The following is a 10,257-nucleotide window of genomic DNA, read 5'->3' on the forward strand; positions in this document are numbered from 1 at the left end:
CAGTCTGAAGGACAAGAGGTTGGGAGGTCTACACTGCTCCTGTCCTGAGAGGGTTACGCAATCACACTGTCTTAAGCTCTGTCTAGACCACCGTACACAGCTCTGATGATACTTTGTTAGACTAGCCAGATGGTCATTTTAGAAAAACCCTACTAAAAAAGGTCACAGACATCTGCACCTTCATCTCATAACCTGTTAACATGGCAGCGATCATAGATATTCCACAGACGGCAATAGAACTAAGTGGCCACTATCACTTTTAATGAAGTGAAGTGATGGCATTCTCTCTTTGCAGTGGCAGTGATGGTGTTTATCTGAGGAAAATGAGAGGAGGACAGATAGCGAGAGAGAGAGAGAGAGAGAGAGAGAGAGGAGAGGACAGATTGAACGAGAGAGAGAGAGAAGGAACGATAGATAGAGACAAGCGTAGAGAGAGAGAGAGAGAGGGGATGATAGAGAGAGCAAGAGAAAGAGAGAGCGTGGAGGATAGAGGGAGCGAGAGAGGGGATATATAGCTAGCTAGAGAGAGAGAAAGAGGGGGGAGGACAGACAGACAGACAGACATATAGAGAGAGGGGGAGGGGTCGATAGCTAGAGAGAGAGGAGGAGAGGGAGACAGCGCCAGAGCGAGAGAGAGGGGAGGATAGATAGAGAGAAAGAGAGCGAGAGAGGAGGAAAGATGGAGAAAGCTAGAGAGAAAGAGGGAAGGATAAATAGAGGGGAGGATAGATTTTTTTTTTAAATAGGATAAAGAGAGAGAGAGAGAGAGGGGAGGATAGATGGAGAAATTAACCTGGAGAAGAGTCCCCTGAGCAAGCTGGTCCGGTCCTCTGTTCACAAACACAAATAGACCCCCCAGAGCCCCAGGACAGCAACACAATTAGACCCAAACAAATCATGAGAAAACAAAAATAAAATGACTTGACACATTGGAAAGAATTAACAAAAAAACAGAGCAAACTAGAATGCTATTGGGCCCTAGGTACACAGTGGCAGAAAACCTGACCACTGTGACTGACCCAAAATGATGTGCAGACTCAGTGAGCATAGCCTTGCTATTGATAAAGGCCGCCAAAGGCAGACCTGGCTCTCAAGAGAAGACAGGCTATGTGTACACTGCCCACAAAATGAGGTGGAAACTGAGCTGCACTTCCTAACCTCCTGCCAAATGTATGACCATATTAGAGACACATATTTCCCTCAGATTACACAGACCCACAAAGAATTCAGTAATAAATCAGATTTTGATAAACTCTCATATCTATTGGGTGAAATACCAGTGTGCCATCACAGATTTGTGACCTGTTGCCACAAGAAAAGGGCAACCAGTGAAGAACAAACACCATTGTAAATACAACCTATATTTATGTTTATTTATTTTCCCTTATGTACTTTAACTAATTGCACATTGTTACAACACTGTATATATACATAATATGACCTTTTAAATGTCTTTATTATTTTGGAACTTTTGGAAGTGAAATGTTTACAGTACATTTTCTATTGTTTATGATCTATTTCACTAGCTTTGGCAATGTAGGCATATGTTTCCCATGGCAATAAAGCCCTTAAATTGAATTGGAGAGACGGTATAATGGAGGCCCATTTGAATCGTTATAGAAAGAGATAGTGGGCCATGCTGTAGAACTGCACAGCACAGCCCTGCAGATAAGCAACTCTATTTGTCCATTATTACGGCTGTAGAACAAGGCAGACAGGCTAACATGCTAACAAGCGACACTAATCTCTATGAGGCTTAAATGGATTCCTTTACAACAGTTCTGTTGTTGTCACCAACACGAACTCACACCCACCCACCTACCCACACAAATCCCCAATTACAATTAATTGGAGAGAAAACAAGTCACATTGATTATAGTATTATTATATTATTAACAGCGTGCAACAATGAAAGAGCGGAGGTTTCCTTATATCCCTACAAAACACTATGAGAAATTATAGGAAGAAGCCTATAACACTGTGGCCTGATGCTGAGAAATATGACCACATTGAAATTCATAGTCGTAGGCCTACATTCCCCCCTCCCCTCCAAAAGAAATCGATCCAAGTTTGACAGAGAATTTTCCTTCGCAAACCCCCCCCCCCCCCTCAGCTCTTATCAGTAATTACAGCGGATTCACTGTTCTGTTCTCACAAATCATTTCCTGCCATTTAAATGTCACAACGAGTGTGACAGAGTGGAAAACAACACGGCTTCTCTTCTTCATCACATTTTACTGCTCGCTGCTGTGTGTGTGTGTGTGTGTGTGTTTGTGCATGTGTGTTTGTGCATGTGTGCCATGCCTGGCCTCACCCTCAAATCAGCAAGGCTGTTGAAAGGTTACAAGGAGCTGCCTTGCCTATAATAAAAAAAAGCCCCAAGTCGTCTCACTCTCGACAGCTACAAATACATCCGTGACTTCAGCAAAATGGATCTAAGAACAGCATGGGGGGGGGGGAACTGTTATCGCTCCATGTCAATGTCCTCACGTAATGCTACAACCATTTGACCAGTCGTAATGTTTTCCTCAGGCACACAATACAGCCTTTATCCACTTGACATGAGGGCACATCACCAGGGCATAAAGAGAAAATATACATTACGCCCAGAGTATTTTAAACGCTGTGGGTGCATTATAATCAGTTAACCCAACTGTTATGGGTGGTGTGGAGAAGAAATTGTTACATAGCGGGATATTCTTTTTGAGGATGTATCGTATCGTTGTGACAATATCGCGATATCATTGTTTTGCTAGTTTGCTGTACCTGCACCAAATCTCCAGTATAGCTTGTTCCCCATCTTCTTTTTTTAAATAGGGAGCCCATTTGTTTCCAGCACTTCTATTTCCATGACTGATCAAAACAAATGTTCTCATGGGTCTCTCTTGTCCGTCTGTAGCAGATATATGGTGAGCAATATGTTTGGAACACCGAATTGCAATAAAATTACAACACATAGAATCGTAAGAATTGTGAGAATTGCAATACATATCATATCGGCACACACTGTAAATATTGTGATAATATCGTATCGCGAGGTCCCTGGAAATTCCCAGCACTAATGGGGACTTAATTAGTTGACTGTATAAAAGCCTTGGTCTTTAAGCTGTAAATGCCTACAGTACATGTGTTCTGCATTATTGGGGCATCAACTAATAACACCATCCAAGACAAATGTATTGTTGTCGCTTTAAAAATCGCACAAATGTCCAGCAACGTGAATAATAATCATTTCTCCTCCATGTCTGTTCCATGAGAACGTTTTATACAGCACAGTAGCAGGTCCCCATATTAGGGATAGTCTCATTATAATGATGAGGACTAGAAATGGCTCACTATGGAGGTTAAAGGTCAGAGAGACACATTAACTGATGGAGAGGCTTCACAAGTTCCCCTCAAATCCATAACCTCTATTTCTGACTACACTCTCCTCTCCCCTAATCCCTACTTGTCCAAAGCCAGACTAGCCATAGCATCCTTGTGCTCTAAAATCACTCATTTGAAGCCACTAGTCTGCTTTAAAGGGGCTTATAGAATCACAGAAAAGGCCTCTCGAATGTAGGTGGAGGGGACTTTTCGCTGGCCATCTCTATGCCTATCGATGGAGAGCTTGAGCACTTTTCAAAACATGTTTAGGTAGTCTATAGTCTCTCATTTATATATATTTTTTATCAAATGTTCAAATCTCCAAGGCTCTCAAAAATGTTAGGAATTTGTGCCTCTAGTGCAAATCAAAAGGCTAATTGTGGACCTTTTTAGTGAAGAATTGTTTGTTTTCTATGATGTGTTTTGCTTTTCGTACATTGATGTGAATATTGATGTGTATAGTGTATATTAATATGTACATTGATGTGTATAGTGTATATTGATGTGAATATTGATGTCTATAGTGTATATTAATATGTATATTGATGTGTATATTGATGTGTATAGTGTATATTGCTGTGTATACATGGCTCATCTGTAAAAGAGACCTTGGTCTCAGCATTACTCCCTATCAAAAACATTTTTTTTTCTAAATAAAATGAAATACAATTTCAATCTACAATAAACAAAGATGAATAAATTAAATAATTTGATCAATTAACTATTTTTTTAAATCAGAAACATCTTTGATGGCATTGTTTCCAGTGATCCCAGTATTATTCATCAAAATATCATATTTATGCTCAAAGTGAATACCTCATCAAAGCTCTATTGATGTAAAACTACAAAAGATAAATCTAACTACTGAAATGATAAAGAATAAAAGACGCAATTTAATAAAAGCAATTGAACTATTCTACTCACCAACCAGAGACTCAACCAGGTTTATAAACGCACACAGTTTGCATAGAGCACTGCCCTTGGTAACACATTGAAACACCCAATAAGTCAATTGAGGATGTTTGGCGCCCGAGGCACTAACCGTCAAAAGGCCAATAGGTTGACTGACTGAGAGGACATACATTTTTTGTCCACTGGTGCTTTGCTTGGGGTGTGAAACTATTTGCCATATGTGATGTCTTAATTTCCTACTTTAAACCTGACCCCAAGCTAAGCCAATCATGTTTTTGGTTATAGGGAAAGGGAGAAAGTGTAATAGATTCATTTCAATGTACATGAAACCGAAAAGTGTTTAATTAACAGACAACAAAAGTGTTTGAATAATAAAAAAATAAAACTCCTGGGCCGAAGGGAAGAGGCATTCAGCAGAGTTATACACGCTATAGCCTACGTTAGTAATAACACATTTGACCTATGTTTAGGGTTATAGCATGTGGTTATGTCAAAAACATGTGGGTGAGGTTTTTTTATACAGGGACAGCAACACATTTCACTGCACCTATCAGGTGTATGTGACAATAGAATGTTTTTCCCCCTAATAACTTTGCCAAAGCATCCTGTTCATGGATGTATACAGCACTGTAGCCTATTGAGGGAAAGGTAAACTTGTATGCCCTTGTCCACACCTGCTGTGCCATGTATAGAATGCCCTCATGGAAAGTCAAACCACAGATGCAATTGCCATTTAGGACCTCTTCTGGTATCAGAGAAGTGTTATGTGGTGAAGAGGTGTCGCAAGGTTCCTTTCAAATAAAATTAAACCATCCCATGATCACAGAGATTTGACTGAAAGTTTCTAATAGGCCTAACAGTTATTTTATTTGGAATAAAGGCCAAATGATCACCATGGTGATGCTAGGGGATGCTATCTCTGTCGTGATGGGAATAGCTGCCTTAACACTGCATGCGATGTGAAATCCAAAATACACTCGGAAGGTTTTTTTTTGGGGGGGGGAGGGGGGGGGGGGTTATGCAATTTATTAAAGGGCATTAATATAAACAAAGCGTGTAGCCTAGGCTACTGCATTGACCAGAGTGGCTATTTGAACAGATATGTAGACGGCAAACTATTGCCTACGTAGGATAATAGAATAAAACATGACTGATCTCGTATACAATAGATCATATAAGACGCCGGTACTTACAGTATCTGGGGCAACCAAAGAGGAATTGTCCTTCTCACAGTTTGATCAATCTACAGTCCCTCGTCCTAAGTCAAAACCCGCTCACTAGACACTTGACGGGTGATGTGTGTCCAGGCGCGCTTACGCTGAATACCACCGAGCACAACAATAGTGATGAACCGCAGCGAAACTTGGCAGGCAAAAAAAAAAAAAAACATCTACGCAGCCAGAAAGAAAAATGAAGAGAAGCACTGACTTCATTGGATTAGGAAATGTTGGAGCGATGCTGTTGCTTCCTTATTGGACACTAGTCAGACGATGCCCTTCCCGATTGGATAGGGGGGAAAAAAATAGGTGGATACGAATAAATTGGACGTGATTGGTGAATTTTGACAAGTGAATTGCGCACGACGATTGGACGCAACCATCCGAATATTTTACTCTTTCCAAACGTGTAACTTACATTATATTAAATGTCTTTATAGAGCATTCATGAAGGCGTTATGCATAGATGCTTCACAAATAATTTATCAGCAAAGTCATCATATATAAAGCATTCATTTTTTTTTTTTTACCTTTACCTCTAGGCAAGTCAGTTAAGAACAAATTCTTATTTTCAATGACGGCCTAGGAACTGCCTGTTCAGGGGCAGAACGACAGATTTGTACCTTGTCAGCTCGGGGGTTTGAACTTGCAACCTTCCGGTTACTAGTCCAACGCTCTGACCACTAGGCTACCCTGCCGCCCCATAACAGTATAGATGACCTATGTATATTCTGAGGCATTATATTCCTTATCAGAGCCAATTTGCCCAGGGCTACATAAAAGGTTATAACGGGTTTATGAATGCTTCATTAATTGGGGCCATTATTCCTGGTGTGAAAAAAAGTGGTAACAGACTTAAATAGTTAATAGTCTGAACTTCTGTTTGAAGTCCTCCAATGTAAAGAACTGACAGAGCACAAATGTTTCTTCCATTGCCATGACTGTGTTTATCTTAATTATGGTTCATCAACATTCTTAAGTGACACATCCTATCAAGTTCCCTCCCCTCCACATAATCTTTATTTTTTTTATTTCAGTTTAATTTAAGTGAAACTCCACATTTCTTTATAATAAATGACTATCTTTGAAGAGACCAGGCATAAATTATTGCATACTGAACAAAAAATATAAAGGCAACATGCAACAATTTGAAAGATTTTACTGAGTTACAGTTCATATAAGGAAATCAGTAAGTTAAAAAAAAAAAAAAAAAGTTATCTAATCTATAGATTTCACATGACTGGGAATACAGATATGCATCTGTTGGTCAAAAATACCTTTAAAAAAAAGGTAGGGACATGGATCAGAAAACTTGTCAGTATCTGGTGTGATCACTATTTTCCTCATGCAGCACAACACATTTCCTTCGCATAGAGTTGATCAGGCTGTTGATTGTGGCCTGTGGAATGTCGATCCACTTCTCTTCATTGGCTTGCGAAGTTGCTGGATATTGGCGGGAACTGGAACGCGCTGTCGTACACGTCGATCCAGAGCATCCCAAACATGCTCAATGGGTGACATGTCTGGTGAGTATGCAGGCCATGGGAGTATTGGGACATTTTCAGCTTCCAGGAATTGTGTACAGATCCTTTGTGACGTGATGAGGTTTGACCCAGGTGCAGAGAAAAGACCAGACGAGGAATCAGTGGTTAAGGACAAACATAATACTTTACTGAGAAACGGTAACCGAAGGATCACAGTAACACGGGAAAAACAACAAACACTAAGTCTCGAAAACTCACTTAGGAGACAAAACGTACAGGGCAAACACTTCAAACGCACCTCTTTAAACAGGGAAATCATAATGACTAATAGGACACACCTGAATGTCATTAATGTCTCTAGGACGGTCTGTCGCCCTCTGGTGACAGGTGGAACCATGACATCCTTGCAACATGAGGCTGTGCATTATCATGCTGAAACATGTGGTGATGGCGGTGGATGAATGGCACAACAATGGGCCTCAGGATCTCGTCACGGTATCGCTGTGCATTCAAATTGTGTTTGTTGTCCGTAGCTTATGCCTGCCCATAACATAACCCCACCGCGGAGCACTCTGTTCACCACGTTGACAACTGCAAACCACTCGCCCACACAACATCTGCGGTTTGTGAGGCCAGTTGGGCATACCGTACTGACAAATTCTCTAAAATGGCGTTGGAGGAGGCTTATGGTAGAGAAATTAACATTAAATTATCTGGCAACAGCTCTGGTGGACATTCCTGCAGTCAGCATGCCAATTGCACAGTCCCTCAAAACTTGAGCCACTGTGGCATTGTGTTGTGTGACAAAACTGCACATTTTAGAGTGGCCTTTCATTGTCCCCAGCACAAGCTACACCTGTCAAGTGGATGGATTATCTCGGCAAATGATAAATGCTCACTAACAGGGATGTTAACACATTTTTTCCCCCAGAGAATTTGAGAGAACTATGTTTTTAGTGCGCATGGAACATTTCTGCGATCTTATATTTCAAGTCATGAAACGTGGGACCAACACTTCACATGTTGTGTTTACATTCTGGTTCAGTGTATAATTTAGGCATATTTGAATTATCAATTTGGAGCTGAATATGATGATACATAATAACTACAGTATGCTCATTGTTCAATGCATTTGCACATCAATCTATTATTTAGAATATCTGTAAATACACTGCCATGGCCAAATTTGCAAACTACAGAATAAAGTGTGTGTGTGTGTCAAAGATTCACTGACTCACCGCACCTGCCTGGAGGGAGAACGACTTGGGGACTAGTCACGTCTGCAAACAGTCCTGAAGACGTTCCACAGGAGCCAGCCAGCCAAAACAATGATGAGCAGGGAAAATGTGTTCAAACCACACACACACACAAACACACACACACAACCGCTGGCTTCATGGATGAATCACATAATAGCTGCACTCTGGTGAGTCACTCCCCAATGTCCTGAAGACTGTAGCCGACAACAGAGCATTGTGGCTAACAGTCACTTGTACTTAGTCAGAGCCACAAAAGACATGGGGATATGGGAATCTATAGTTTCTTTAACATCGATGGAGTAATTCTGCATAGTACTGTACTCTATTACGCACCATTCACGAGCAGATGACTGTGTTGTACATTACCCTAATGAAAGTCATGGAGGGTGTTGTTTTTAGCTAAGCCTACCCAAGATGGTACATAAAACTACAGTAGGAGTCATGAATGAGGAACATGGCAGCTGGGCTTGAGGAACAGAAACAGACAAAAACAGACAGAATGCACAACAGACAGACATGAAAAGATCCTGGTTCGAGAAAAACATCTACAAGCCATCCAAGGACATGTGTTCAAGAAAATGAATAGACAAGACATCGCTCATGTAGAGTGGAGAGCAATGGATCATTATTTGCAGTTATGTTTTTTAACTTATCACACACTAAGAGAAAGATATCACACACCGTGCTGTCCCCCTGGCCCTCACAGTAACAACGGCACAACATGACACCCTGCTACCCAGAATACCAGTGGAAGCACTGCTCATTTAAAGCCCCTATACTGGACAGGAGGACGAGAGCAATCACTCACAAGGCAGTCCGAGTAAGCCTAACCTCACACCCAGAACCTCTGTTACAAGAGACTAGTGTAATCCTACTGATATATACAGGACAAAAATCATTTTGAATCATTTTGAAATATGCAGTGGAACTGAACTGCTTTGCTTCTTGTTACAAAGTCATGCCCATTCCCAAATACTTGAAATTAAGACAAGATGGATAGGTGTTGCTGAATGGCAGTGCAATTGCCTGTACTGTAATGATTAAAACGTTATCCTGTAACCAGGGGGTAACGGCGGACTGATATTTGCACTATAAAACTGCCATAAGCTCGTGTAATTCAATAACGCGCCATTGAACGCCATAGAGGCCGACATGATTCAACAAAATATAATAATATGTTATTTAGCAGACGATTTCATCCAAAGAGTCATGCGTGCATACATTTTAGATACCGGTGGTCTCGGGAATCAAACCCACTTTCCTGGCATTGCAAGTGCCATTCTCTACCAACTGAGCTACAGAGGACCACAGGATAAATCTACTGTAGGTCCACTGGCTATCAGTCTTCAACCTGTGTTGATATGAAGGACAGAATGTCCCTGTTACATGCATGAGTACTAAGCACGTATCGGCTACACAACTCTGATTAGGACTCACCCAGCACTATGGTCTACAGAAATTCCTCCAATCATATCAAGCATTACTAACGAGTGCTAACGGCCTGTGCCAGCAATAAACATACCTTCTATTAAATTGGCTATTTCATCTTCTTCTCTCAAATGTAATCAGATTGGTGCCTGAAAGCCCAATTCCCATCTCTGATATCTTTCTCCGTTCCCTCTTAATCTTCCTCCTCCTCCTCCTCCGGAGGTTGTACCCTCTGACTGCGTACCAAATGGCGTCCCATTTGCTATAATGCACTATTCTTGACCTGGGCCTAAAGTAGCGCAATGGGGAATAGGGGGCCATTTGGGACGTAACCTCTGTGGCTCTAACAGTCTGAAGTGTCCATCTACATCCATGTGTATCATCAGTTCTAGGCTGAACATGTTTCCTTTCTATTTCTGGACCTGCGTGGCACACCCCTGTTGCTACTTATGCTCATTGATATGACCGGTTGGTTTCCATGGATATGCTGCTGTTCTGAGCCTCAGGATTGCAGATCGCAGTTCGGAACACGGCTTCCAAACTGGAACCTTCCACGTTCCATATCCATCACGATCTGATCTAAATTACACA

At 41.2% G+C, this 10,257-nt stretch overlaps 1 protein-coding gene across 4 annotated transcripts in view; it reads right to left on the bottom strand.

Annotated features, from left to right (window-relative positions):
• The window catches only part of LOC110527519 (double-stranded RNA-specific editase 1), a 72,574-nt gene extending 64,246 nt beyond the window's left edge, over positions 1–8,328 (bottom strand). For 3 of the 4 annotated variants that reach the window (XM_090240472.1, XM_090240471.1, XM_090240469.1), the window contains exon 1: positions 5,472–5,759. The gene's annotated coding sequence lies outside the window, so the exon portion shown is untranslated. Of the gene's footprint in view, positions 1–5,471; positions 5,760–8,222 lie in introns of those variants that run through there. The other variant, XM_090240470.1, reaches the window with a different exon arrangement.
• Between the last annotated feature and the right edge of the window lie 1,929 nt (positions 8,329–10,257).

The sequence above is a fragment of the Oncorhynchus mykiss genome, chromosome 7 (assembly GCF_057628025.1).
Source record: "Oncorhynchus mykiss isolate SJ-2025 chromosome 7, ASM5762802v1, whole genome shotgun sequence".
In the NCBI taxonomy this organism is placed as follows: Eukaryota; Metazoa; Chordata; class Actinopteri; order Salmoniformes; family Salmonidae; genus Oncorhynchus; species Oncorhynchus mykiss.